General features: G+C 57.8%; 1 long non-coding RNA gene across 1 annotated transcript; it reads right to left on the reverse strand.

The window, feature by feature from the left end:
- Positions 1–23,662: 23,662 nt before the first annotated feature.
- On the reverse strand, positions 23,663–26,984 carry LOC112581159. The gene is made up of 2 exons (XR_003105611.3): positions 26,567–26,984; positions 23,663–24,745 (listed from the first exon to the last, which is right to left on the reverse strand). It is a non-coding gene; the product is annotated as an uncharacterized LOC112581159 (long non-coding RNA).
- Between the last annotated feature and the right edge of the window lie 260 nt (positions 26,985–27,244).

Below are 27,244 nucleotides of genomic sequence, written 5' to 3' on the forward strand. Positions count from 1 at the left end.
ACCTTAAGCAAAGGACCAGTCCCAAACTAGCCTTGGTTTCTCCCTGGTGGCTCAGATGGTGAAGAACCTGCCTGCAATGCAGGAGACCCGGGTTTGATCTCTGGGTCAGGAAGATCCTCTGGAGGAGGGGATGGCAACCCGCTCCAGTATTCTTGCCTGGAGAATGCCATGGGCAGAGGAGCCTGGCGGGCTACAGTCTGTGGGGTGGCACAGGGTTGGACACGACTGAGCAGCTGACACCTGGAGTTTTCTCCATCTATAAAATGAGGGCGGCCCTGGGGTCCCTCCCACGGTTACTGTGAAGGTCAAAGTCAAAGTGAGTCCTTCTAATGATTCCTTCGTTCTGATCGTTTTTTTGCCAAGATGACAAAACCAGCTGGTGTAAGCGAGTGAGCAGACCGTGTGGAGGACGGTGAGAAAGGAGGTTATCGGTCAGATCTCTGGTCTCTGACTGGGCGTGAGAGGCTCGTTTTGGCGGGTGGGAGGGGGACACAGGCCCGGGTTACCCAGGAGGATCCTAGCCAGGCCGTGCAGGAGGACAGAAGCTGGTGCCCTCCTCATGCAAGTGCGGAACCCGAGGCAGCAAGGGCGGCGGTGGCTGCCGCGTGGGCCCTGAACCTGGTCTCCAGCGGTGTTATCACTGCTTGGGCTTGTACACTATTTGCTGCTTTTAAGCCTCGTCTTCACCACTTGTGTATAGAAAGCCTTGTGTGCCAAGTCGCTTCAGTCGTGCCTGACTCTTTGTGACCCCATGGACTGTAGCCCCGCCAGGCTCCTCTGTCCATGGGATTCTCCAGGCCAGAATACTGGAGTGGGTTGGCATGCCCTCCTCCAGGGAATCTTCCTGACCCAGGGATCAAACCCGCGTCTCTTACATCTGCCTGCATTGGCAGGTGGGTCCTTTATACCTTGGGAAGCCCATGGAAAGCCTTGGGCCCAGGACATCCCTTAACTTGATGAATGTGCGTCGTCTAGGGTCAGGAGCTGCACAAACCCAGATGACACCAGGCCGTCCCTCGCACCTGCAGAGGCCCGCAAGCATCTGTCCTGATCCCAACAAGCTACCCGCCAGGCTGCCGTGCCGCTGAGTAAAGGCCAGCCCGCTCTCTTGCCTCGCCAGCTGTATTGTCATGGTGAGCCAGGGGCCAGGTTGGAGTGAAAATTCCTCAGTCTCCTCAGAGTTCCACCCCACAAGTGGGGGCAGGGGAGGACCCACCCTCCGCCTGCGGCCGTGGCTAGCGCCCCGGCTCCTGCTACCCCTGGCTCCACCCTCGCCCTTGAGCAGCTTTGCACACGACCTGTGTGGACATCCCGACCTCCCATTCCAGCTCAACCACACCCGCACCCCCTCAAAGAGCCCTCTTGTCCACCTTGGGCCTGCTGCACAGCACGGGCCTCTCCGCCCTCAGGTGGATGGATGGGAGAGAGGCCGAGAGGGGACCCAGGGGTACTGGAGCGTGCCGGCCCTGTGTGTGCCTCTCCTTGGCCCGTGCAGGACTCTGGCTCACCCTGGCAGGTGGAGACAGTCAGGTTTACGGAGCCTCTGCCACGTGGCAGGCGTCGAGCCAAATGCTCACAGGCACGACCTTGGAGGAAGGGACCCATTTCCCGGATGAGGAAACCGAGGCTCAGAGACGCTAAGTCACCTACACAAGGCCTCACCGTGGAGCTGGGGTGTGAACTCGAGGGCGTCAGACTCTACGTTCTAAGCCTTGCCAACCCTCACCCAGGCCAGAGCAAGCAGTGGAAGCTAATAGACAAAGAGTAGCCAGGGAACACGGAAGAGAGTGGCCACCTGGCCAGATGAGAGGGAAGGAGATGCCCCATGCGGATGTGCCCCACACTTGCTGTTGTTCAGCATGTGGCTGCGTGGAACAGAGGGCTTCCCAGGGGGCACAAGTGGTAAAGAACCCGCCTGCCAACGCAGAAGACCCAAGAGATGCCAGTCCAATCCCTGGGTCGGGAAGCTCCCCTAGAGAGAGGCATGGCAACCCACTACAGTATGCTTGCCTGGAGAATCCCACGGTCAGAGAAGTCTGGCGGGCTACAGTCCGTGGGGTCGCACAGAGTTGGACACGACTGAGCGACTGAGCACGCACACATGTGGAGCGGGAAAGCTGCCTGCACCGACCCTGATTTTCCATACGGACAGTCCCATGAAGCAAGAAGTAAAAGATGTTGTGATCGTCACTTGAATTATAGTCCTCGGGGTGAGCCGAGCTGTGCTAGCGTCTGACAGCCTTGAAGCGTGGTAATGATTTTGCAAGGCCTTCGCTCGGCTCCAACTGCTGCGGGATTAGGGCGGGCTGAGCCTGTCTGCTTGGCCCTCGGAGTTTGCTGTCCCTGCTCTTCGTCGCTGTGCTCGGTCTGGGGCAGCCCAGGCCTGACCTGAGGCCGCTGGATGGGACCACGGAGTCTCCCGTGTGTGATTTTCCATGTGCTTTCATGAAAGCACCTAGGAGTTGGGCTCACATCCAGCCTTGGCCACCAGCACCGTGTGACCTTGGGCCAATCCCTGAAGCTTTCTGGCCTCGAGCTGCTCAGGACATAAGAGGGGGTGGGTTTGGTGGGGGCCGATGGGTGGCCACCCCTGAATCCTGAGCGTTGGGAGGCGACTCAGGGTGAGACGTTTTCAGGCAGTGAGGGAGCTTGCCCTCTTCCGTCCTCCTTCTCTCCCTCCGACACGCCGAGTGGCCTCCGCTGGGTGCTTGTATATCTTCAGCGCCCTTCCTCACCTGGTCATCTTCCTCTCCAACCAGGATGCCCCCAGATCAGAGCCTTCAGGCAACTGCACGGCACTCCACCAGCTGGTTTTCATTGTCTTTACTTTTAAGGCGCCTTCTATTTCTGGAGAGGAGCATGGCCTTCCGTTTATAGCAGCAGTGGGAGATTTACTTTTTAACAAACTGTGTGCCAGTTGTTTAAACGCGAGTCTGTTGGAAGGGGGAAAATTAACCAAGCAACGAGTTAGGGAGTATGTTAGCACCTCGGGCTCCCGTCACAAAGCACCACTCAATGGATGGCTTCAAACCACTAACATGTTTCCCTTCCTGTTTCTGAAGGCCCGAAGTCTGGGATCGAGGTGTCCGCAGGGCTGTGCGCCCTCTGAGGCTCTGGGCAGAATTCTTCCTTGCCACTTCCTAGCTTTTGGTGGTTTCCATCCGCCTTTGCCATATCTTGGTTTGCAGTTGAATCGCTCTGACCTCTGCCTCTGGGGTCACCTGGCCTTCTCTCTGTGCGTCTCTGAGTTCACATGGCCACCCTCCTCTGCGGTCAAATTTCCCTCTTCTCATCAGGACCCCGGTTACTCAGACTGTTGTTGCTTATCTGCTAAGTCATGCCCGACTCTTTGCGACCCTATGGACTGCCAGGCGCATCTGTCTATGGAATTTCCCAGGCAAGGATACTGGCGTGGGTTGCCGTTTCCTTCTCCAGGGGATCTTCCCGACCCGGGGATGGAACGCGTGTCTCTTGCATCTCCCGCACTGGCAGGCAGATTCTTTACTGCTGAGCCACCAGGGAAGCCCGGTCACTTGGATTAGGGCCACCCTAAAGCGTGCCACCCTAATGACTTCATCTTAATTTGATGACATCTGCACAGACTCTATTTCTGAATAAGGTACTGGGGTCAGGATTTCGACATATCTTTTTTGTGGACACAGTTCAATCCATGAGTTGTGTGGCCAAAGAAAAACTTGTACAGGGAGACCTAACTGACAATGTTTGGGGAACTCTGCCCAGGTCAAAGCTGCACAGGAAGCGAAGCCAGGGACCCAGCGGCCTGCCCCAGCCCTGGGGTTTTCCAACTGGGTTTCTCAGAGTCGCAAGGGTCAAAGGAGGTAGGACTCCAGACTCCCTACATGACCACCGCTTTGCTCCAGCCATTATAGGGACAGTGGCAAAATATTTAGTTCAACAAAAGGCACCAAAATAACCTAAAAGGTAAAAATGCTGAAAAACAATGTGGTTACTGGATCTGTGTGACCCCTGACGCATGCTGATATTAATTTATTCTCCTTTCCTGGCCTTGCCGCTCCCTTTTCTCTGGGAAGAAAGAGCCTCTTTGCACAGATTTCACCTGCAGGAAGGTCTTGGTCTCAAAACGCCCCCCTGAACCCCACCAAAGAACCCAGGGAGGCAGCTGGCCTTGCCCCAGCCCCCTGGGGACCTTTCCACTCCCTTAATTCCCTTAAGACTCGCTGTCTAGTGTCTCCCTGCCGAGGGACGCTGCCACCCACAGTCCCCTCTGCTGGGGACCGTCTCCTTCCCCTTTCTTACCCCATCAGCTTGGTCCTGCCTTTAGAGAAGTCTCCCCTGACCCTCCTAAACTGGCAAAGCCCCTTCCCTGTTTTATAATCTCTAGAGCGTGTTTCATGCCTGGCTACGCATCAGAGTCCTGAAATGTGATTCCTTTGGTCGGGTGAGAGGCACAAGAATAACATTTGAAAACCTGCTCCCCACCTCATTCTAACACGCAGTCAGGGCAGAACTGCTGAGTAATTGTTACCCTGATCCAGAGGACCTCTCATCTGTACTTCTCATAGCCAACAATGTTTTGAAACGTGAAATGGGGGGGGGGGGAGGGGGAAAGGCTGTTTTTTCAGGGGAAAACTTGAAATTCTATGAAACTATCTGGATACTTGAACCAGGCGCTATGAATAGACAGGCATTAGTAGAGAAAAGTCAATCTGATGGGTTGGGGGGCTGCTCCAGCTCCCAGGGGAGATGCTATGTACTATAGGTACCATGTGGCTTTTTATATCCCCAGTTGCTCTTGGACTTGGGCTTAGAGACAGGACTGAGCGCCCTGGGCTAGAGCTGTGTGTGTGTGAGCTCAGTCCCACAGTTGTGCACTCTTTTCAACCCCATGGACTGTTGCCCACCAGGCTCCTCTGCCCATGGAGTTCTCCAGGCAAGGATACCAGAGTGGGTAGCCTTTCCCTCCTCCAGGGGACCTTCCCCACCCAGGGACCGAGCCTTCGTCACCTGCATCTCCCACACAGCAAGCAGATTCTTGACCGCTAAGCCACCAGGGAAGCCCCTGAGCTATATCTGTGGATGGCTAACATTTCTGGACGCCATTGCAGCTGCCCAGCCCGGGGAGAAGTACTGACGTGCTTGCCTTCTTTGACCCTCGTCCCCTCCCTGTGAGGAAAGTGTACCTTTTACTCCACATTAGGGAGAAGGGACCTGGGCCCAGAGCGCAGGAGCCTGCCCGAGGCCTGACCCCCCTGGACTCCCCACAGGCAGGCTCGGAAGCCCTGCTTTTCTCTGCCTTGGCCCTCAGGACACACATGCTCGGGGAGCACCGAGAGCTCTTGGTGGCACCTGTGTGCCCTGCTGGTCTGGGCAGGCCCCATGGGCCCTGTCATCGGAGGCTTGGCACATGCCAGCTGCCCAGATTCCCAGAGGGAGGGGCCCCCAAGGCTGGAGCCAGGCAGCGGGTGGGGAGGCCTGCCCCTGGAGCGGTGCCCTGCTGCTTTGGCCACCCTTCAAGCCGTGGGGACGGATTTAGTGTCCTTAATCCTCCTCTTGAGTCAAGCGCCTGCTTGTCACCGGCCTGCCTGGGACCCCTCGGAGCACCCTCTTCGGCAAGGCCTGCCTTTCCCGAGCTCAAAGGAGCGGAGGCCTGGGTATGCAGAAGGGTCAGCGGGCTGGAGTCCACTCTGCGGCTCCATCCCCACCAGCCTCCTTTGTAAAACGAAGGCTATCTCCACAGCAGACTGGGCGATGCCCTTGATTCTCTGTAGTCCTCCCCATCAATAGGTGGCATCTGCTGCTACCGCCTGATCTGGGGCTGCCCTGGGACCTGCTCGTGCTAATAGAATGAGGTGGAGTGACCACGTGAGGGGCCTTGCACCTTCTGCTCTTGCTGTCTCAGAACCTTTCCCCTGCCACGTGAAAAATCCATCCATAGTTCATCAGGCACTCTATCAGATCTAGTCCCTTAATTCTATTTCTCACTTCCGCTGTATAATTGTAAGGGATTTGATTTAGGTCACATCTGAACGGTCTGGTGGTTTCCCCACTTTCTTCAGTTTAAGTCTGAACCACCCAGCTGAGCCGAGCCCAAACTGCCAACCCACCGAACTGTGAGCCAAATAAGCTGTTAGTGTTTTAAGCCCTTTAGTTTGGGGATGTTTGTTACGCAACCAGAGCTAACTACTACCCCCTGTTCCAATCCTGGGGAGGAACAAGGAACAATTTGGACCATGCCCACCATGGAGACGATGCCCGCTAAGTGCTGGTCTTCTGTTCCTGAGCCAAAAGTATTCAATAAAAGAAAGAAGAGGCGGCCTCTTGTGGACTTGGTGATTTTTATCACCTATTTCATCTCACCTGCGACTGGTCACCTTCTCCATGTCTCAGTTACAGGGGCTCCTGTGGGTGGTTTGGCGACAGGTACCCTTCATACCCTCGCTGACTCGTGTTTTAGATGCCAGGGAATCTAGCAGAACACCCCGGAGAGCGTGTTGAGAGAGACGGGAACCCCAGCCTTGACGGGGCGGCTCTCAGAAGAGGACCGCGTAAACGGGGCTCGAGATGAGCGGGTGGATCACGGGAAGAGGGCATGTCCTGGGAGCCCAGAGAGAAGCGTGTGAGCCATGAAGGACGAGGGGTTAACGGAGCCAGTGACCAGGATTGACAGTGACAAGTGGACGTGTCCACCTGGAGACCAGCCACCGGCGGCCCTGGAGACGGGATTCCATGGACAGCAAGCAATGCAAGTCTGGACGCAGTGGCCCGGGGGCTGAGCCGGTGGGCAAGTGAAGGCCTGTAGCATGGACACGTCATGTTCCCAAATATTCCTTTATGTACGTATTTCACCCCTTCCATGAGGAGCACCTCCAACCCCCGGGGACCTGGGGGTCACAGAAGTAAACAGCACAGTCTACATCTTCAAGGAACGCGAGGTCCATGAGGAGACACGGAGACTGGATGAGTGAATGAATGAACCGATGAATGGGTGAAATTTTCTCCAGAAAACGCCCTCCAGGGCTAGGCCTGGCCCCCCCGCCACCCCCACAGCATAGCCCTGGGTCCAGCACACAGCCTCTGGGGTCGGACAGCCCCAGTTCCCGTACTGACAAGCTGTGTGACCTGGGGCAGGTGGTTGCACCTCTCTTGGCTGTGGAGTGGGGGGCGGGCATCAGGCTCTCTGGAGGAGGAGCCGGGGGCCTGGTGGACGGGCGGCCCAGGGGTCAGCACACGGCTGTGAGAGGCTCTTCCTGGCTGGCAGAGCTCCTGGGAGCTACGTTTGATCTCTCTCATTCTCATGAAACACACCTGACCGGATCAGTGGCTCGTAGGTTTTGTTTTTGGTTTTGAAGGAGGAAAGAAGAAAATGGGGGCGGGTGGGGTGTGGGGTGGAGACAGGGAGGTGGGGTGGGAGGGACAAGGAGGGGGGCGGCTCCAGAGTGACGCCTCCCCCCAGCGCAGCCCCCATTCGCAGCTCTCTGATGGCATCAGCGCATTTAATCCCCACGGCAGCCCGGCGAGGCAGGTGCTGTGGTCATCGGCACTGCGCCAAGAGGGAAATGAAGCAATCCGCCCCGTGTGACAGGCCCCGGGGAGCAGGGCGGGACTGGAATCCTGGCAGCCCGATCCCAGAGCAGTCGGGAAAGGGGGTGGCGGTCTGAGCAGACCAGCCTCTGGTCGGAGCCCAGAACTCTCGCGGACCCTGGCCGCCTCTGGACCAGAGAGGGGCGGAGCCCGGCTATCCTGAAACACCCACCTCCCTTGGCCTCTTCCTCATCTTTGCTGGGGCTTTCAACACCCGTGCAGTGAGCCCCGAGTCAGCCCCTGCCTGCAGGCCTGCACGCCCTGAGAGGTGCTGTCCACGGGAGGTGCGGTGCTCAAGGCCTGTCCCTGACTCAGGCCTGGCCTCCGTGGAAGCCTCCTCACGGCTCCCCGGAGCCCCCAGGGAAAAAACCAACTCACTAGTCCCTTTCTTGATAACAATCTTCAGCAGCTCCCTGCTGTCCAATCCTTCAGTCCAGCCCTCAAGGTCTCACCTAGAGAGCCTAACCGCTCGCCCCGGACAGCCCGCCAGCCGCACTAGACTCTTCAGACCGGTCACACGGAAGGATTCTCTTTCCTTTGGCTTTTCCCACTGTTATGTCTGCTTGGGCAGCTCTTCCATGGGTCCAGCCAGCCCCCCAGCTCCCCAGGCCAAGCAGAGGGCTCCTCCTGAATTAGGGGACAGAGGTCGGCACCCTGTCTCACCACCATGCATTTTGCACCATTTAGTCCCGAGCTCCTTGAGGCCAGGGAGGCGGGTGTAGAGGCTGGCCCTCTCTGTAGCCCCTGCACCCCCGCACCCCCTCACAGGGAGGGCTGGACGGCAGTGGGATTTCGGCCCAAGGAGCCACAGGAAGCAAGCCCCCGGGGGATTCGCTGTTCATTGGGGACCGTCAGGCAGCCAAGACTGAGCACCTAGGCCTCAGGGGGCCTCCGACCCTGAGCGAACCCCAGAAGCTGGAGCCCCGCATCCTGCACCTGCCGCATCCAGGGAGACGCCTGCCAGAGGCTTACCTGAGGCCGCTGCTGCCCGCGCGGGCTCTGCCCTGAGAAGCGGCGCCGGCGCCCGTTCCCACAACTTGCAGCACCATGGCGGTGACTTGCAGCACCGTGGCAGTCATGGCGGAAAGAACCCCGCTGCTCACCGACTCCAGGTGTTTCTTCCAAGGGGCAGGTCGCCCTGAGGGCAGGACTGTGGTGCCCGGGGCTTGGCAGGTGGTGCCTGGCACTAAGCCCAGCTTCCTGGCCTCCAGGAGGCTCGGATCCCTCTGCCTGGCCCCGGGGCGGTGGCATTGTGAGGAGGGAGCCCGGGCCGGGAGATGAGGCTGGGGGACCCGAGGGGCGGCCCGGAGTTGGGCTGGAGGGGAGGCGAGGTCATCGGACACCCCTGCGGGTCCTGGGAGCCCTTGAGCTGGGCTACCGGACTCAGTGGGGCTTTCAGGCAGGAGGTCACACGGCAGCTTGGGACAGACGCTCTGATTTCTAGGACGCGGCGGCCAGGCTCCATCCCTAGCTGTGTGCTGTGGAGGAGGCCTTCCAAATAACGAGACCCTCAGGGGGCTTCCCTGGTGGCTCAGATGGTAAAGAATCTGCCTGCGATTCAGGAGACCCGAGTTCAGTCCTAGTTGGGAAGATCCCCTGGAGGCGGGCATGGCAACCCACCGCAGTGTCCTTGCCTGGAGAATCCCGTGGACAGAGGAGCCTGGCAGACTGCAGTCCAGGGGGTCGCAGAGAGTCGTGCATGACTGAGTGACTAACACTTTCACTTTCACAGGAGGTTGCAGAACTTGGTTCGAGGTGATGCAAGCGCCCTTCTCAGCACAGGGCCTAGGGCGGGGGTGCCCCGGAGAGCTGCCAGGCCCTCAGTCCTCACAGGAGCCCCGCAGAGTGTGGGGACTGCAGATGCCACTTGGCAGACGTGGCCCCAGCACCCAGGAAGCCGAGACCTTCCCTGCAGTGGTCTCGATCATCCTCGTGGTCTCCTGGCCCCCCTCTCGCCCCTCCAGTCCTCTCTAGGCTGTCTCTGCTACGCTCGTGGCCCCCAGAACCGTCGGTGGCCCCCTGCCGCCTGCAGAACAAGGAACAGGTCCTCCTCCAGGAGCCTGACACCCAGCCGCCCCTCCCAGCCTGTCCCCCCTCCATCCTCGGGGCCCAGGTGTGCCTGCGCTCAGATCCTCCTCGCCCTGGCTGCTCCGGTCCCCCACCTGATGCTTCATGCAGCCCCTGCCGAATTCCCTCTGTTCTCCGGGTGCCAGGGAGGGCCACCCACTCTGGCCGGTCTGCTGCGTTTCCCAGTCCCATAGAATTCTACCCCTCGCCCCCGGGACGTCCCGGACATTTTGCCCACCCTGTCCTCGCAGCCTCTCCACTTACAGAGCATTTGGGGTTGGACCCCAAATTTGGTCCAGGACCCCGTAGGTCTTTGTGCCTCTCTGAGCTCCATCTGCCCATCTGTAGAGTGGGATGTGAGACCACCAGCTGCTCCCTCGGCTGGAAGAATGAACAGAAGGCACCGATGCGAGGTGAGTGTTGTCATCTCCAAGTTCCAGACGTGTGGGAAGATCACCCCAGCGGGGTCTTCACGGTAGCCACCCGCTCTGGCCGGGAGGACTCTGCTCTCGGGGGAGGAAGCCCCAGGCTTCCCTCTGCCCATGGCCAGTGTCGGGTCTGGGCTGGGTGAGCCACCGGGTTCCAGCCGATGAGACGTAAGACAGAGGCTGCAGAGGGGCTTTGGGGAAAGGTTTTCCTCGTGGAGAGGGAGACACCTTATGGTTCAAGGGGGGCAGCCATGGCCCTGCCCCACCTCTCGCTGCTCAGGGCACTTTGCTATCTGGAGCCGCAGCCGCCATCTGTGCCCACGAGGGAAGGTGCCTCTGACATGCCGAGGACCGTGTCATCACCACGGGGGGACAGTCAGAAGGTGCTGGCATCCCTGGGACAGGGACTGAGCTACGAAGTCCCCTGGGGTCCATCAGAGCTGAGACCTGAGTGATAAGAGCCAGACGTGTGGCAATCAAGGGGAGGGGTGTTCCAGGCACAGGGACAGCCAGTGCAAAGGCCCAGGCAGGAAGGAGCCTGGTGTATCCTGGGCCAGTGTGCATGTGCGTGCAAGCGTGTGTGTGCATGTGTGTGTGCACATGTGCATATGTGTGTGTGCACACGTGTGTGTGGCTTGAGTAGGGACAGTGAGGGGGAGAGTGACGGGCTGAGGTCTGGGATGGCAGGGGCTGGGTTACCCAGGACCACAGCAGAGCTTTAGATTTTATTCATCCTAACCTTAACTTTTGGGGCTTCCTGGTGGCTCAGACAGGAAAGAATCTGCCTGCAATGCAAGAGACCCAGGTTCGATCCTGGGGTTGGGAAGATCCCCTGGAGGAGGGCATGGTGACCCACTCCAGTATTCTTGCCTGGAGAATCCCAAGGACAGAGCAGCCTGGTGGCTACAGTTCATGGAGTCGCAAAGAGTCAGACATGCCCGAGTGATTAACACATACACATACACACACCCCTAACTTTTATTATAAAAATGTCCTAAAATTTGACATCTTGAAAGAATACGGAATAGATGCTCGTCTATATTTCACCTAAGTTCAACTACTGTTGATATTTTGGCATATTTTCCTTATCTTCACATACATATGTCTTTTTTTTTTCCTGCTCAGAATTTGAAGAAAAGTTGAGGGCTTCATGCCCCTGAACACTTGATCATGTGTCCCCTAAGAGCAAGGACCTTGCTCAACGTAAGTCCGTCACCGTTATTACGAGAGAAAATTAAAATGATCCACTAATTCTCCATCCAGACTCAAGTTGCCCCCGGGTATTCCACGTGGCTGGGTCTTCCCTCCTTCCTCTTTTCCTTCCCAGAACCAGGATCCTCTTATTGATTTTATTTTATTTGGGCTGCACTGTGCAGCCTGTGGGATCTGTTTCCCGACGAGGGATTGAACCTGCGCCCCCTGCATTGGAAGCACAGAGGCTCAACCACTGGGCCGCCGGGGAAGTTCCTGGAACCCAGGTCTAGAGAAGGGGTATATGTCGCACGTGACGACCAGGTCAGTCTCTTTAAGCGAGAACAGTCTCCCAACTGTTTTCCCCGACACATGACTTTGTGAAAAGTTTATTCATCAAATTCCCTTATGAGATTGAGGTCTGTTGCACGTTACTGCTGCTGTTCAAGTCAAGTGGACCTTAGGAAGCATCACTATGAACAAAGCTAATGGAGGTGATGGAATTCCAGTTGAGCTATTTCAAATCCTAAAGGATGATGCTGTTAAAGTGCTGCACTCAATATGCCTGCAAATATGGAAAACTCAGCAGTGGCCACAGGACCTGAAAAGGTCAGTTTTCATTCCAATCCCAAAGAAGGGCAATGCCAAAGAATGTTCAAACTACCTCACAGTTGTATTCATCTGGTGGCTCAGACGGTAAAAGTGTCTGCCTACAATGCAGGAAACCCGGGTTCGATCCCTGGGTGGGGAAGATCCCTGGAGAAGGCAATGGCAACCCACTCCAGTATTCTTGCCTGGAAAATCCCATGGACAGAGGAAGCTGATAGGCTACAGACCATGGGGTCGCAAAGAGTCGGACACGACTGAGCGACTTCACTTCACATGCTAGCAAAGTAAATGCTCAACATTCTCCAGGACAGGCTTCAACAGTACATGAACTGAGAACTTCCAGATGTTCAAGCTGGATTTAGAAAAGGCAGAGGAACCAGAGATCAAATTGCTGACAACCACTGGATCATAGAAAAGGCAAGAGAATTCCAGAAAAACATATACTTCTGCTTTATTGACTACACCAAATCCTTTGACTGTGTAGATCACAACAAACTGTGGAAAACTTTTCAAGAAATGGGAATACCAGACCACCTGACCTGCTTCCTGAGAAATCTGTATCCAGGTCAAGAAGCAACAGTTAGAACCGGACATGGAACAACAGACTGGTTCCAAATTGGGAAAGGAGTACGTCAAGGCTGTATATTGTCACCCTGCTTATTTAACTTATATGCAGAGTACATCATGCAAAAATGTCAGGCTGCATGAAGCACAAGCTGGAATCAAGATTGCTGAGAGAAATATCAAAAATCTCAGACACGCAGATGACACCAACCTTATGGCAGAAAGTGAAGAGGAACTGAGGAGTCTCTTGAAAGTGAAAGAGGAGAGTGAAAAAGCTGGCTTAAAACTCAACATTCAAAAATCCGAGATCATGGCTTCCGGTCCCATCACTTCATGGCAAATAGATGGGGAAACAATGGAAACAGTGACAGACTTTATCTTCTTGGGCTACAAAATCACTGCAGATGGTGACTGCAGCCATGAAATTAAAAGACATTTGCTCCTTGGAAGAAAAGTTATGACCAACCTAGACAGCATATTCAAAAGTAGAGACATGACTTTGCCAACAAAAGTTTATCTAGTCAAAGCTATGGTTTTTCCAGTAGCCATGTATGGATGTGAGAGTTGGACTATAAAGAAAGCTGAGTGCCGAAGAATTGATGCGTTTGAACTGTGGTGTTGGAGAAGACTCTTGAGAGTCCCTTGGACTGCAAGGAGATCCAATCAGTCCATCCTAAAGGAGATCAGCCCTGGGCATTCTTTGGAAGGACTGATGTTGAAGCTGAAACTCCAATACTTTGGCCAGATGCAAAGAACTGACTCTTTGGAAAAGACCCTGATGCTGGGAAAGATTGAAGGCAGGAGGAGAAGGGGATGACAGAGGATGAGATGGATGGCATCACTGACTTGATGGACATGAGTTTGAGTAAACTCCAGGAGTTGGTAATGGACAGGGAGGCCCGGCGTGCTGCAATGCGTGGGTTCACAGAGTCAGACACAACCGAGCGACTGAATGAACTTATCGTTGTTGTTCAGTTGCTCAGTCGTATCCGACTCTTTGAGACCCTATGGACTGCAGCACGCCAGGCCTCCCTGTCCACCACCAAGTCCCGGAATTTGCCCAAGTTCATTGTCTCACACTTCTTAAACAAATCTCCAGGATGAGGCGTGGGGGCTGTGTTCGCATCTAGAGGGAGAACATTACCACCCTCCCAGAAGGCTCCCCCCGCTTTTCAAGCGATCCCATGACACCCGAGGAGGCCATGGGTCCATCCCTAACCACGCGGTTTGGGGGTCCCGGAGCTCCCTGGAGCTGGGGCCAGACCACGTGGTTCCCAGGCAGGCCTGCTTCTGCTCAGCCTGGCACCTGCAGGAGGTACCGTGTGGCTGGGGCCTCAGCCCCGGGCAGAACACACTTTCCCGTTGTCCCCCTGGGGGCCTTTGGGGTGTGTCTGATGACCCTGGGTAAGGGGTACAGGGCAGCAGTGGAGCTGGGCTCCTCACGGTGTCCGCTAATGTGTCCTGATCTCATGTGGCCGAGACGCTGAGCACCCCCCGAGCCAGGGCTTCGCAGCTGCCCCTGGCATCACGTCGCACCCAGAATCCCTGGAGGGCAGGCGGTGCCCCGTATGTGATCTCAGGTGGTCGGGCAGTGGCCCAGGGACCTCCCACTGCTAAGGCAAGTTTCCGACCAGGGTCAGTGGAGCGTTTTGAGCAGGAGAGTCACTTGGTCTGATCCGCCATTTGTAAGGACAGCTCTGAGCTCTATTGGGAGAAGAGGCTGTAGGGGGCAAGGATGGATCGGGAGGCCGATGAGGGGGCTACGGCGCCAGTCCAGCGCTGAGCAGCGCTGCAGGGTGGGAGTGGAGGGCCTGTGGGTGCCGGCAGCCCCGCCTCCCACATGGGCCAGTCTGGGCTGAGCTCCTGGAGGGCAGGGGCTGTGGCTCACATATTTCTGCGTGCCCAGCTCCCAGTGCCCAGCCTGGGGCCTGGCAGAGAGGATGTCCCAGTAATACCTGGGTGTGCCTGAATTGGGGGCAACAGTGACTTGTGGGGTTTGATGCTGCAAAATAAAAGAACAAACAAGAAAAAAAAAAAAAAAACAGAACAAGAGTCTGAACTGGTTACCCTGCAAGGCCTTCCAGCGGTTCTGACTATTAATACTCCCATCCCTCCCTGCAGACACCAGGAATCACCAGAGAGGCCTCCCTGCTTTCGGGGAGCTCCACTCACATCGCCCCAGAGGGACAAACCACGTTGACAAGGGTCAGATCTGCCTCCTGGGGATGGAAAGTTCCCAGCTGGGGCCTGAGACGGACAGTTCTTCCCCCTCCCTAGGCTCACACCACAGCCCCCTCCCTGGCCTGGGGCCCAGGGGGTGAGGGTCAGGCCCCTGCGTGACCTGTGGGCGGGTCCTTCCTGAATCCTTCTGGCCCGAGGTTGCCTGGGTTAGTTACCCATCACTGTTACACATTACCCCCGTCATCAACAAATACAGGTCACAGCTCGTGTTTTCTGTGAGCCAGGAATTCGGGAGTGGCTTGGCCGCGTGCTTCTGGTGGCCTTGGGGGCTGTCACTCATGAGCTCACTGTCACCAGGAGGCTTGACGGGGGCTGGAGGCTCTGCTCTCCTGGCGGCCGACTCACAGGGCTAGCTGGGGGAGTTGGCCGCTGGCGGGAGGACTTGGGTCCTCTGCACAGGCCGCAGACCCTGGAGGAAGTGGCCCCGGAGAAGCCACGATGACTCAAGCTCGGAAGTCTCGCACCGCATTTCTGCAATATGCTGCATGGTTACACAGTCCTGTGTGGTGGGAGGGGCTCCCGTCAGGAGGGGAGAACGTGGGACCCGCCAGGGAGGCACATGCATGATCGATTGCCGTGAACGGGGCAGAATCTCTGACTAGACGTCCACCGTCCAGTCACACCCGTGCGTGCCAGGCCCTCTGCTAGGCCTGGGCGTGCAGGGACGAGGTGGGCAGAGAAAGACCTCCATCCATTCAGAGTGTCCGTTAGGTGGGCAAGCCCTATGAGCCACGCAGGATGAATGACCTACCAACCCTACACAGAGCCTCCTTGGCAAGGGCCTCACGTACATGGCCAACGTGCCTGGAGCCCTGGGACGAAGGGCAGCAGGATCTAGGAGAGAGCAAGCTCCCGGCCCAGCAATCAGGGAGGGCCCCAGGGGGAGGTGGCATTTGCGAGCTGGCTTTGACATCCAGGAGAACTGGGCAGGTGGGAGATAGTGTCACACAGGGGCCGGGGCAGGGGTGGGGCTCAGATCCACACCCCCAGAGACACCCAGCCCCCAGCACAATGGTTCACATGCTGCGCTCTGCACCACGGCCTGAGCTGGCCACTGGGATCCAGCTGTGGACAAAACGGACCTCCTGGTGCTTCACAGTATGGTCCTGAGTCAGGGACAGGGCCTGGAGATGCCCTTGAGATCGTTACTAATGGTCAGTAAAGTCGCTCGGTTCTGGCCAAGCCATATCCACCCATCATCTGATGGCCGTGGGCACACAACCATATCCCCATTTGACAGATGAGGAAACTGAGGCTCAGGGCTGGAAGGACTGGCTAAGGTCAGGGAACCAGGCTTACTCCCAAGACTTGAAAGTGGGTGCCCGGGGCCAGGCAGGTGCTGGCCCAGCGCCCGTGGCCTGGCTCTCTGGGGTATGCCGGTCTGCATGTCCTCCACCAGACAGGAGACCCCCCACCACGCCCAGGGCTTCACACCGTGGGAGGAGGGTGGCGTGGAGTCGTGTGGCTCAGCCTCCGTGCTCACAGTCAACCTTATGACCGATTAGCGGGGGCCCGTTACTCACATGGGAAGGGATTTTTGCGGATTGAAGTGAAGCAAAATGTCCCCAGGCCTGACCTCCTTCCACGGGGAGTGCCGCGGAGACTCTGGGCTCCTGGGGGGTCCTGGGGGCCACCCCCGCTTCAGAGCCCTGAGTCCCACAACTTTGTACAGGCTTTCCCCTCTTCTGCGCCCCCTACTTGCAGAGAAAGCAGTGGTCAAGGCCGTTGGGGCTGAACAGGCACCTGGGCGAGGCAGGCAATGTCCCGAGGGTCTTAGGGGCATGACTGCACCGAGTCCGCGCCACCCTCCGTGCGGGGCTGTCCCCATTTCACAGACCAGAGGCGCCCTGAGGCTCAGGCGACCACGAAGCAACGCCTGCCAAAATCCAGCAGTGAAGCACCCTGCTATCCCTCTCCTTGGCCACCACGCTGGTCCCATCCTCCTGAGTCACTCGCCTGCACAAGGCCCAGGCGGGACAACGGACGTGGAGACATCCGGGCACCCTAGACAAGCTGAACACACACCTCTGGGCACCTCTCGGTCTTCACAGAGGTAACTGGGTCTTGAACTGGGTGTTTCTTGTTCAAATGTATTGTTACTCTTTTCCTGTTAATACTTACGTCTGTGTCACACCAAAGGTCGCTCGTGTCTTCTGTTTTTATATAAAGAGGACCTCAGGGGCTCTGTCTTCTGGAGCTTGCCTCTTCTCCCTCCGCAGTGTGTGTCTGAGGTTCAGCGAGTTGCTGCCCTTACCTTTAGGACAGCCCTTCTTCACTGCTGTATAGTACTCCACGGAAAGGCTCTTACTCAAACAGCTGTTCCTGTTTCACTCCCACTGCTTCAGACAGATGTGATTTTTGGTTCTCATGTCACAGGTGAGAAAGCAGGCTCAGTGAGATTAAGAGGTTTGTCTGGCATTAGTCCGTTTCTAAGAGGCAGAAACTCCCCTGCTGAGTCCCAAATGATGGGGCTCAACAAATTCCTTTACATAAAATTCCCTGAGCAGAAGAAGAGACCACACAGCCGGGCTAAGCCCTGGGGCAATCTCAGCCCTCAGGAGGTGGCCAAGAGGGAACCTTGATGTGACGCCCACTGGGACAGTGGCGAGAGAGTCGGGAACCACCCCAGCCCCAACCCCATTGATGGGACCCTCTCCACCCCAGGTGGAGCCCAGGGCCACAACACACAAGTCACACAAGTCAGGGGCGCCGCTTGGCTGCATAAGACCCTTCCTGCCCACATTGCCGAAGAAGCCAGCCCTGAGGCAGACTCCACCTGAAGCCTTGGTTTTCTCGCCTGTAATTTGGGGATAATCATGGTACCTGCTCCCTGGTGGTTCAGACAGTAAAGAATCTGCCTGCAATGCAGGAGATCCAGGTTCGATCCCTGGGTTGGGAAGATCCCCTGGAGAAGGAAACAGCTACCCACTCCAGTATTTTTACCTGGAAAATTCCATGGACAGAGGAGTCTGGGGGGCTACAGCCCGTGGGGCTGCAAAGAGTCGGACACGACTGAGCGACTAAGACTTGCAGGTTCAGAGCACAAGTCCAACATCCCAGAACCCATCTCCACTGAGATTGCGCAGACATCGTGATATGTGCTCAGAGGGAGGCCTGAGCCTTATTCAGAGCGTCTGATCTTGAAGGATCTTGAGGTGCTTCTATTCCGGTTTTGCCCAGACTGATTAATTGGTTCATCATTCATTCGTTCCACAAACATGCGCGGGGCCCCTGCTCTGGGCCAGAGGCTCGGTGGAGCCGTGAGGGCCCAGCGGTGATGAGAACGGGGGCAGAGGGCGTGGCAGGCAGGGCTTCCATCACAGACGGCGCATGCCGGCGCTGCCACGCTGGGCCGCCCCGCTGTCTCTGCACGTGTTTCCTCCCCTGACCCTTGCGTGCCCACAGGAAGGCGGACCACCTCTCCCCGCCCCGATCTGGGCAGAGGGCACGGCCCTGCCCAGGCCTCAGTGAGCACGCTGGTGCCCAGGGCTGCTGGCCGCTGGCACAGTCCCCACACTGGGCGGGCCCTGGGATGCGGCCGTGGACACCATCAGCGGTCAGTGAGCTCAGGCCCCAGATGCTCAGGCACGTTGCCCCAAGGCTGAGGGCAGAGAAACCCCTCCCCTTCTGCCTCTGCCCTCCAAAGCCCAGGGGCAGGCAGCGGTTTCTCGGAGTTTCCACGGCCCTCCACCCACCCGCCCACGACAGACCCTCAGCCCTCAGCATCCTGCCAGCAGCAGCCTCTGCCAGGGGAGCCTGCCCACCCTCACGTCGTCACTCAGGCAGGAGGCACTGGCTGGACACAGACACAAACCTGGGCCCAGGAGCCAATTCAGGGCACCCTCAGAGGCGGCTCGGGGCTCCGCACGCAGCAGGCCCGGCGGGAAACTTCATCTGGAGCGTCACCAAGTGCCAAGGTCCCTCCACCCCGATCCTGTTGGTTCATCTATTTAAGCCTCCGTCTTCTTCTGCCCCCCAGGTCCCCAGTGCCTTCAGAATGACCCATTGAGAGGCGATTCAAGGCCCACCCCCCCTGCCACCTCTGAGATGATCGGGTCACACAGCCTGGGTCTGATCTTGCTGCTGCCATTCTTGGGGCCAACAATGTGCGTTTAATAGGTGGGCTGAGACTCCTGCCCAAATCTCCCAGATATGAATCATGTCAGAGCTGGAAGAAGCTTTGGGGTGCAATCCTGACCCGGATGGGGGAAGCTGAGGCATGGAGCGAGCCACAGCTGAGCCGAGCGTCCAGGCCTCCTGCCCTCTGGGGAGGCCTCCTGCCCAGGCAGTGCGATCAGAGCAGCAGACCTTTCTCCAGAGCGGACACACGTGGGATCCGCGTCTTCAGTGTCTCGCCCTACCGGGGCTGGGAAGGAGTAGGAATACAGCAGCAGCAGAGCCATGGCCCCTGCGCTCAGCATCTCTGTTCGAGGTACTCCTACCATGACTCACTCGATTTCACGGCCGCTCTAGGAAAGCAGGAAGCACGTGCCAGTCTCCCCATTTTACAGATGAGGAAAAGTGAGGCACACGGAGACTAAGGCAGGAACGTGGCACCTGGTGGTCCCCAGAGTCTTGCCCAGGATGGGGTTTGGCTCCATCCTTACAAAGAGGGGGCCTGCCTCGCCCAGGGCCACTCAGCTAGAGCTTCATGTCCTGGACCGCAGACTGGGGGTCCAAGGCAGAGAGAAGTGCAGGGCGTGGGGGAGCCTCTGAGGGTGCAGGTCAGAGAGGGGCTGGGTCGCGATGTCCCAGCGAGGCCCCAGCCCTGGCCTCCAAGGGTGATCAGGGTCACAAAGGCCGAGAGACAGAGGCCCACAGGCTGCAGCGCCCCAACCGCCTCTCCCGGGTTGCCTGTGGTTCTCTTGCTCTAAGACTTGCAAGGAGCCCAGTTTTCACCTTAGCAGAGTCCTTGGCCCTTGGCAACCAGCCCCTCCTGCATGCCTGGGATTTAACTGCCATTTCTAGGTTTAGCTGCTGCGGGAGCTGGAGGGAAGGGGGTTAGTGGAGGTTGGGGAGGCATTCCCTACCCCCTCGAGACTGGTGAGCGACCCTGGGCAGGACTCAGAGGCCTCAGTCGTCCCGGTTGTTGGACAAGGTGGTCTCTGAGATGCTTCTGGCTGGCTAGTTTCTGTCCCGGGGATGCTTGGATGTCTGGGAGGCAGAGAGCCACTGATGTCTGCCCCGCTTATCTCAGGGATGGGGACAAGGAGAGAAGGAGAGGCAGACACAGCCAGGCATGGAGGCAGAGAGAGCAGAGGAGGCCCACAGGTTGAGGCGTGGAGGTGGGGGTGAGAGAGCAATCAGAGCGAGGTGGGCACAGGGGAGCCCGGCCAGGGCTGCCTCTCACCGACAGCAGGCACAGGGTCCCCAAGCCGGAGCAGCTGGAAGTGGTCGCTGAGCAGCCCGGCCTGCCAGGCCCTCTGTCCTGCCCACCACATCTGGCTTGGGCCTGGCAGGGCATGGGGTTGGGGAGGGGAATGGAGGGGCAGGGCAACCTGCCCTATATCCCCTATATCTGAGCAACCTTATATCCCCCAGATCTTCCTCTTGTTGTTGTTCAGGCACTCAGTCGTGTCCAGCTCTGCAACCCCAAGGACTGCAGCCTGCCAGGCTTCCCTGTCCTTCACCAGCTCCTGGAGTTTGCTCAGATTCGTGTCCATTGAGTCGGTGATGCTGTTGAACTATCTCACCTTTGGTCGCCCCCTTCTCTTCCTGCCCTCAATCTTTTCCAGCTTCAGAACTCAGCCACTGCCCCCTCCTAGGTGTCAGGATGGGACCACCTACTCGCTGGTCTCGTTGCCCACATTCTCTACCCTGAGAGGAACCCGCTGTCCCAAAGCCACAGCCCACCTCTGGGCCAACGGAAGAATCGTTTTCCCTGCCTAGAGTGCTTCAAACCCCAGTGCCTTTGCATGTCAAGTACTGCGATGGTTCACTTTATGTCAGTTTGGCTGGGCCACGGTACCCAAGTATATGGTCAACTGTTATTCTAGATGTTTCTGGATGAGATTCACATTTAAATCAACAGACCTTGAGTAAAGCAGATTGCCCTCCATTATGTGGGTGGGCCTCATCCAATCAGTTGCAGACCGGACGAGAACAAAGAGACTGACCTCTGCTGAGCAGGCGGGAATTCTCCAGTGGATGGTTTCCTCACTTGAACGGTAACGCTAGCTCTTCCTGGGACTCCAGCCCGCTGGCCCACATTGTAGGTTGAGAGCTCGCCAGCTTCCATACTCACATGAGCCAATGTCTTAAAATAAATCTTTCTCTCTATACCTGCTTTCTACTGATTCTGTTCCTCTGGAGAGCCCTGACTCATACAAATATCCTTCAAAGGACACGTCTTCCAGCAAGTCTTCCCTGACCCCTAAGCAGAGTCCTCTGCTTTCCTGGTCTATCATGGCCCTTCATGCTACCTCAGTTATGGCATTTGTCACACCATGTTCCACTGAATTGTAAGTCAAACTCCCTTCCTAGGGAGTAAGTTCTGCACATTAGGGACTGTAGACAATTTACCCAAGTTCTCAGCACTGCCCAGCACAGGGTCTCGCACAGACGAGACACTGGCTGGCTGGAAAGATGAATAGATGAATGCGCCATGGGAGGAAAGCAGGAAAGAAGGCAGGGAGAGTGGAGAAACAGGTGGAAGGATGGGTGGGTAGATGCACAGAGGTGGAGTGATGAGTAGGTGGATGGACGTATGAATGGGTGGAGAGATGGAAGGAAGTGTGGGCAAGGGGTGGCAGATGGGAGCTTAGGTGTGTGGACAGGTGGACAGGTGGAAGGAAGGGTGGGTGATGGGCAATAGATGGATAGGTGTGTGTATGGGTGATGGATGGATGCGTGGACGGGTGGATAAGTGGATGGGTGGGTGATGGACAGATGCGTGGAGGGGTGGACGGGGTGTGTGTGTGGATGGGTGGAAGGATGAGCTGGTAGGTAAGCGGATGGATGAATGAACCCAAGTCTCTATGGTTAAGGAGCTCCCCAGTGGGAAGGGGGGTCGCTTTTGCTCACAGCTCACTTCCACCCCAAGCAGGAAGGCTGGGGGCCCTTACGAGGAGCCTGTGGATTCCTGGGGAGTGACCTCCCCTCAGTCAGTGGGACCCCCAGTCAATCCCTCTGCAGAGGCTCAGCCAGGTGCCCAACTTCATGGGTGTAGGGTTTGGACTGTCCCAACCCTGAGCTCCATTCTGCTGCACCCCAGCTGTGTGGACAAGTCACTCCCCCTCTGTGGGTCTCCTGAGAGGTCATGTCACCCACGTGGGCCCAGGGCGTGCGCTCTGGAGCCCACCCGCCCAGATCTGTCAGTCCGCTGCCCTGCCTCAGTCCCCTGATGCGTGACCGGGATGATGCCAGGCCCTCGCACACGGCATTGTCCTGAGGATTAAATGGATTCACGCGCTGGGAACAGTGCTTGGCAACGCCATCGCCCATGAACACTAGGCGTTGCCCACGTCAAGGCGCCGTCAGGAAGGGAAAACAAGATCATGCGGGCAAAATGCTAGCTGGGTGCCTGGGGATCACTCCGTAAATCATGCTTCCTTGATCTCCAGCATGACCCCGTTTTTCCGGGCGGGGAGAGCCCGAGGCTATGAGAAGATGGGCAGCTTGGCCAAGGCTGGGCAGCACGTGGGTGATGGAGACAGGGTGCACACCAGGCTGGGCAGTGCTGAGAACTTGGGTAAATTGTCTACAGTCCCTAATGTGCTGGAGCCCCAGCTGGAGCAGGTCTGGGGGGAGCCACAGGCCAGGGCACCGGGCACGGGGCAGGGGCGGTGAGGAGACGCTCAGAGGTGGGGCTGGAAGCCATGCTCCCGCACTCTGGCCTTGGTGGAGAGGGGTGACAAGACACGAGAGGTACCCCGTCGCCCTGCCCAAGTAGCTGCGTGCGGGCACGACAGAGGCAGTGGGTTTCCATCCCTGCCAAGAGCCAACACGGTGCCAGAAAGCACCTGCAGAAGGCAGGGCCACCTCCCATCTCTCACTGATGGCGATGCCAGTAACACAGCCTCGGGAGCGCGAGGGGGCGCCAGGCCCCACGAGGACAGCGGCAAGAGGGGGCGAGCGCTACTGTTCCCATTTTACAGATGCAGAAACCGAGGCAGGCGGAGGCGTGTGAGTGACTAACCCCCAGTCTGGCCTGCCTCTGCCAGTCTTCCTGGCCCCAGTCCACCCGCCACATGGCGGGTGAATCCCCGGATTCCACAGTGTGGGATGTCAGACCCGGGGCGTGCAGGGACAGCAGAGAGTGGGAGGGGGTTCTGGGGGAGGGTCCCAGGTGGGGAGATGGGGAGTGAGTAGAGGAGGGTGCGGGGCTCAGCGGCGTCTTCTGGGGGCCTGCCATCAAGGGTTTGCGCCATCGCCCAGCACAGAGTGAGGCCCATTTTTGGGGTGACAGCTGGTCTCTTGCCCGCGCCCCCCGCAGATGAGGAAACTGAGGCGTGGGTGAGGGACAGAGGGAACCGGGGGGGCTTGGGACTCAGGGTGGGAGGAGTGCGCAGGGCCTGAGAACGGCTGGAAGTAACAGGACAAAGCCTGGGAAACGTGGTCGCGTGTTTACCGGCCGGGAGATTAAACTCCATGCAGCCGGGGGCTCGCTAGGGAGGCTGGCAGGCGGCAGCAGCCCCGCGGAGGGAGGCAGGCTGGGTGTGAGGGTTGCAGCCGCCAGGCCAAGCCCCAAGCACGCTCTGCGTCAAGTCCCTTTTTAAACCGTCTCCACAGCAAGGGGTAACCCTGAACGCGCCCTGGGCCGGGCTCCGGGCACTGCACACACATCAACCTTCATAACAGCCCCCAGGCAGACGGGGCTCCTGAAGGCAGGGCAACGGAGGGGCAGAGATGGGATCTGAACCGGGACCGAGGGCCCAGGGCTCCTGAGCTCAAATCCTCTACTGCCGGACACTGTAGCCGAGGTCAGCGTATTTAGAAACGAAAAGCCGCTTCACATCTGCGAAACGGCTGCTATGAACAGAAGGTACCAGAAACACGGATGCAATCAAGACAGAATACAGTTTTGCGCTGATGATTTCCGCTAGGCTCTGTCACCTGGCAGAGCTCCGAGCAGAGACCTGCTTTCAGTTTGCTGGAAGGACAGGACAGCCAGTGCAAAGGCGTCCAGGACGCCCCGCCCTGCGCCGGGCCTCAGCGAGGTCGGAAGGACGGAAGGTTGTAGATCAGCGAAGCGAAGGGCTCTCGCGCACTGAGAGCCTCTGCGAGGGCCTGCTTGGTTCTGCGTCCATGGTTGTTTTCATCTTTGAGATGGCACTGAACGTCCCCACGTAACAGTTGACCAAACGGAGGCTCAAGGGTGTTGGTTACTTGCCAACAAGTTGGTTGCTCGTTGGTTAGGTTGCCCAGTCGGGGTGGGCTGTCATCTTATGAGAGGAGGCCCGGAGCGTGGCCCAGGAAGGCAACTAACTCAGTCCTGAATCAAGGAAGACTTCCTGGAGGAGGTGGCGCTGACCTGAGCGTGAAAGGAAGAGAAAGGGCTGGCTTGGTCCCAAAAGGCTGGAGCTTTGCAGAGCAGGGAAAGAGCATGGACCTCAGGCTGCTGGGGGTGGAAGGGTGTACACGGGGGAACCAAATAACCAGCAAGACCCAATCCCTCCTTCTCAGATAACAGGCACCCCTCCAAAGGACTGGGAGGCCCAGGGGTCCCAAGCCCCTTCCACTTCTGATATCAAATCCTCACCAAGCACCTGGCCTTGGGCTGGGCCCACAGCAGGTGCCCTTAACAAGTCTGGTCACAGAGCCGCAGAGCTGGGAGGGCCTTTGTGCACGTCTGCCTGTGAACAAGGGGCAGACGGAGGTCCAGAGAGGGCGCTGGCCTTGCCAGGATCACAGAGCAAGGTGGGGACCGACGCGGGCTCACAGCCGGCTCCCTCAGCCCTTCAGGCCCCAGCCTCCCATTCCCCTCAAGGACGTTGGCTGTCACTGTGACCCTGCGCAGAATCACAGGGCGCCTGCTCAGGTCCGCGTGGATCCTGAAGACTCAGGGCTGAATGATGACGACGATGACGAAGTACTAATACCACTGCTGGGCTTCCTGGTGGTTCAGATGGTAAAGAATCTGCCTGAAACGCAGGAGACGCGGGTTCAAACCCTGGGTCGGGAAGATCCCCTGGAGGAGGGCACGGCAACCCACTCCAGTGTTCTTGCCTGGAGAATTCTGTGGACAGAGGAGCCTGTCCTCTGCAGCATGGGCTGCAGTCCATGGGGTCGCAAAGAGTCGGACCTGATGATTGCCTAACGCTTTCACCTTCAACAGTACCTCTAGCAGTAACGCCTCACCGTCCTGGGCACCTGCGGGGATGGACGCTTCTCGTGTAGTGCTCCCCAGCATACTCACAAGCTTTAGGAGCCGAACGCTATTCTCCTCCCTCTTTCCCTGGAAAGAGGCCCGGAGAGGTAAAGTCACTGCCTCCAGGCCCTGCAAAGGTTAGTGGCCAAGCCCAGGATGTCCAGCTCTGCAGCCCCGCCCCCGTGGAATCGAGTCTCTCTGTCCTCCCAGGCGACAGTACACCAGGACAGACAGACACACCCTAACGCTAATCGCGTGGAAGAGTCCCCGTCGGAGGAGACGGTGCTCAGCTGGTGGCAGCCAGCCCCCTTCCCGGAGACTGGCATCACCTCCAGGCACTGACCGCGCCGTGTCCGCCGTCCGCAGCCCTACCTTTTCCTTAATAAGTCTTGGCCCTGACCTTGTAGGTGCGTCAGAGGAGAGCAGAGACTGACAACGCCGTCTTGGCAGGGTGGGGGCCGGCCCCCAGCCCGCGCCTGGCTCTCAAGGTCCTCACAGGCACCCCTCCACGCTCCCTGCCCAGTGAGGGCCTGGGGGCTGGCAGGCAGGGCTCTAGGCCTGCAGGCGTGCTCTGCCCACACCTGTCTCCACCAGCCTGCTGGAATGTAGAGCCTGGCATGGCCAGGAGGCCCAGGTGTGGTGGGTGAGTCCTGCTCAGGGTGGGGAGGGGGTGTCAGGTCGGGGGGCTGGGGGCGTGGTGGTAATAGAATAAGTGACAGCTGTGTTTGAACCTGGGGCTCAGCTTCCTAACTGGGAGATTCTGGGCTGGTCTCTGTGCCTCTCAGAGCCTCAGTTTCCTCATCTATGAAATGGGAATTCTGAAATCAGAGAGTTTGAAAAACAGCCAGCGTACATCAATTAGATCTCAAGAAAGGTGGAACTTAATTACATGATTAATTTTAAAATTATAATAAATAAAGATAAAAGCAACTAGCTAGCACCAGGCATGTGGTGGACGCCCCACATAGTGGCTTCCAGCCCTGGGTGAACCTAGACGGCTTTCCAACCTCATTCAGGATTCAGTCTTGAAGAGTGGGAATCATGGCTGGTAGGTTTTGAACTATGGTGCTGGAGAAGACTCTTAAGAATCCCTTGGACTGCAAGGAGATCCAACCAGTCAATCCTAGAGGAAATCAGTCCTGAATATTCACTGGAAGGACTGATGCTGAAGCTGAAGAAGCCCCAATACTTTGTCCATTTCATGCAAAGAGCCAACTCATTGGAAAAGACCCTGATGCTGGGAAAGATTGAAGGCGGGAGGAGAAGGGCGCGACAGAAGATGAGATGGTCGGAGGGCAGCAGCAGCTCAGTGGACACGAGTCTGAGCAAGCTCCAGGAGTTGGTGATGGACAGGGAGGCCTGGCATGCTGCAGTCCGTGGGGTCGCAGAGAGTCGGACACGACTGAGTGACTGAACAATAGCTTACTATCTACCCCCCTCCAGCCTCCCCTCTGTGCTCAGACTCTATACTCCTGAAGTCTCTTCTCTCTCTGGCCCCTGAGCCCTCCGTACACTGTTACCTCCGTCAGAAAAGCAACACTTCCCCCCTCCCGTCTGGCCAGTTCTCCTTCATCTTCCTCTGCTTAGACCTCACCTGCTGTTTCTGGAACAGTCCAGATAGTGCGCCGTCAAGGGTAGGGCCCACATATGTCCCGAGCATCAGAGTGTCCACAGTGCTTCCTGGGCCCTGGTGCACAGGAGGTGCTCAGTAAATGCTCAGTGAAAGGTTTGCACACGCTTGCTCTCCTCTCGGGATGGAGCTCTGTTACTGTCAGGCAGCAGGGCTAACCTTCCAGCCCGTCAGACTGTCTTCACGAAGCACTTCTGTCTGCGCTCCGGGTCACAAGTCTTCGCCTGCAACGGCCGCCAAGACGCAGCACGTGTCAGCGCTGGAGGCCCGGAGACCCACACGCCGCGGCTCAAGGGTGACGGAACAACGGCTGCGACGGCCGGAACAGCGGCCACACCGTGGGGCCTGAGAGTCCTCACGTTCTGGACACCTGATTTATCCTGGCCCAACTGGCAAAAGGAAAGAGGAACAAGAACCCAGGGTGAAGAAAAAGAGGAAATCTGACGTTGGCTTTGCTCACGCCAGCACCCTCCGACCCGCCCCGCAATTTCCTTCTGTTGCCTCTGCAAGGAGGGTGTGCATGGCAGGACCCATGAGACGTCCCCGCCACAACACTCCAGGCCTTGGGTACCAGGTGGAGCCTTTTCTCCTGACGACCCTCAGAGGGCGTGATCCCCAGTGGGCCAGGAGTACTGGGACCAT

Source organism: Bubalus bubalis, chromosome 21 (assembly GCF_019923935.1).
Source record: "Bubalus bubalis isolate 160015118507 breed Murrah chromosome 21, NDDB_SH_1, whole genome shotgun sequence".
NCBI classification, from domain to species: domain Eukaryota; kingdom Metazoa; phylum Chordata; class Mammalia; order Artiodactyla; family Bovidae; genus Bubalus; species Bubalus bubalis.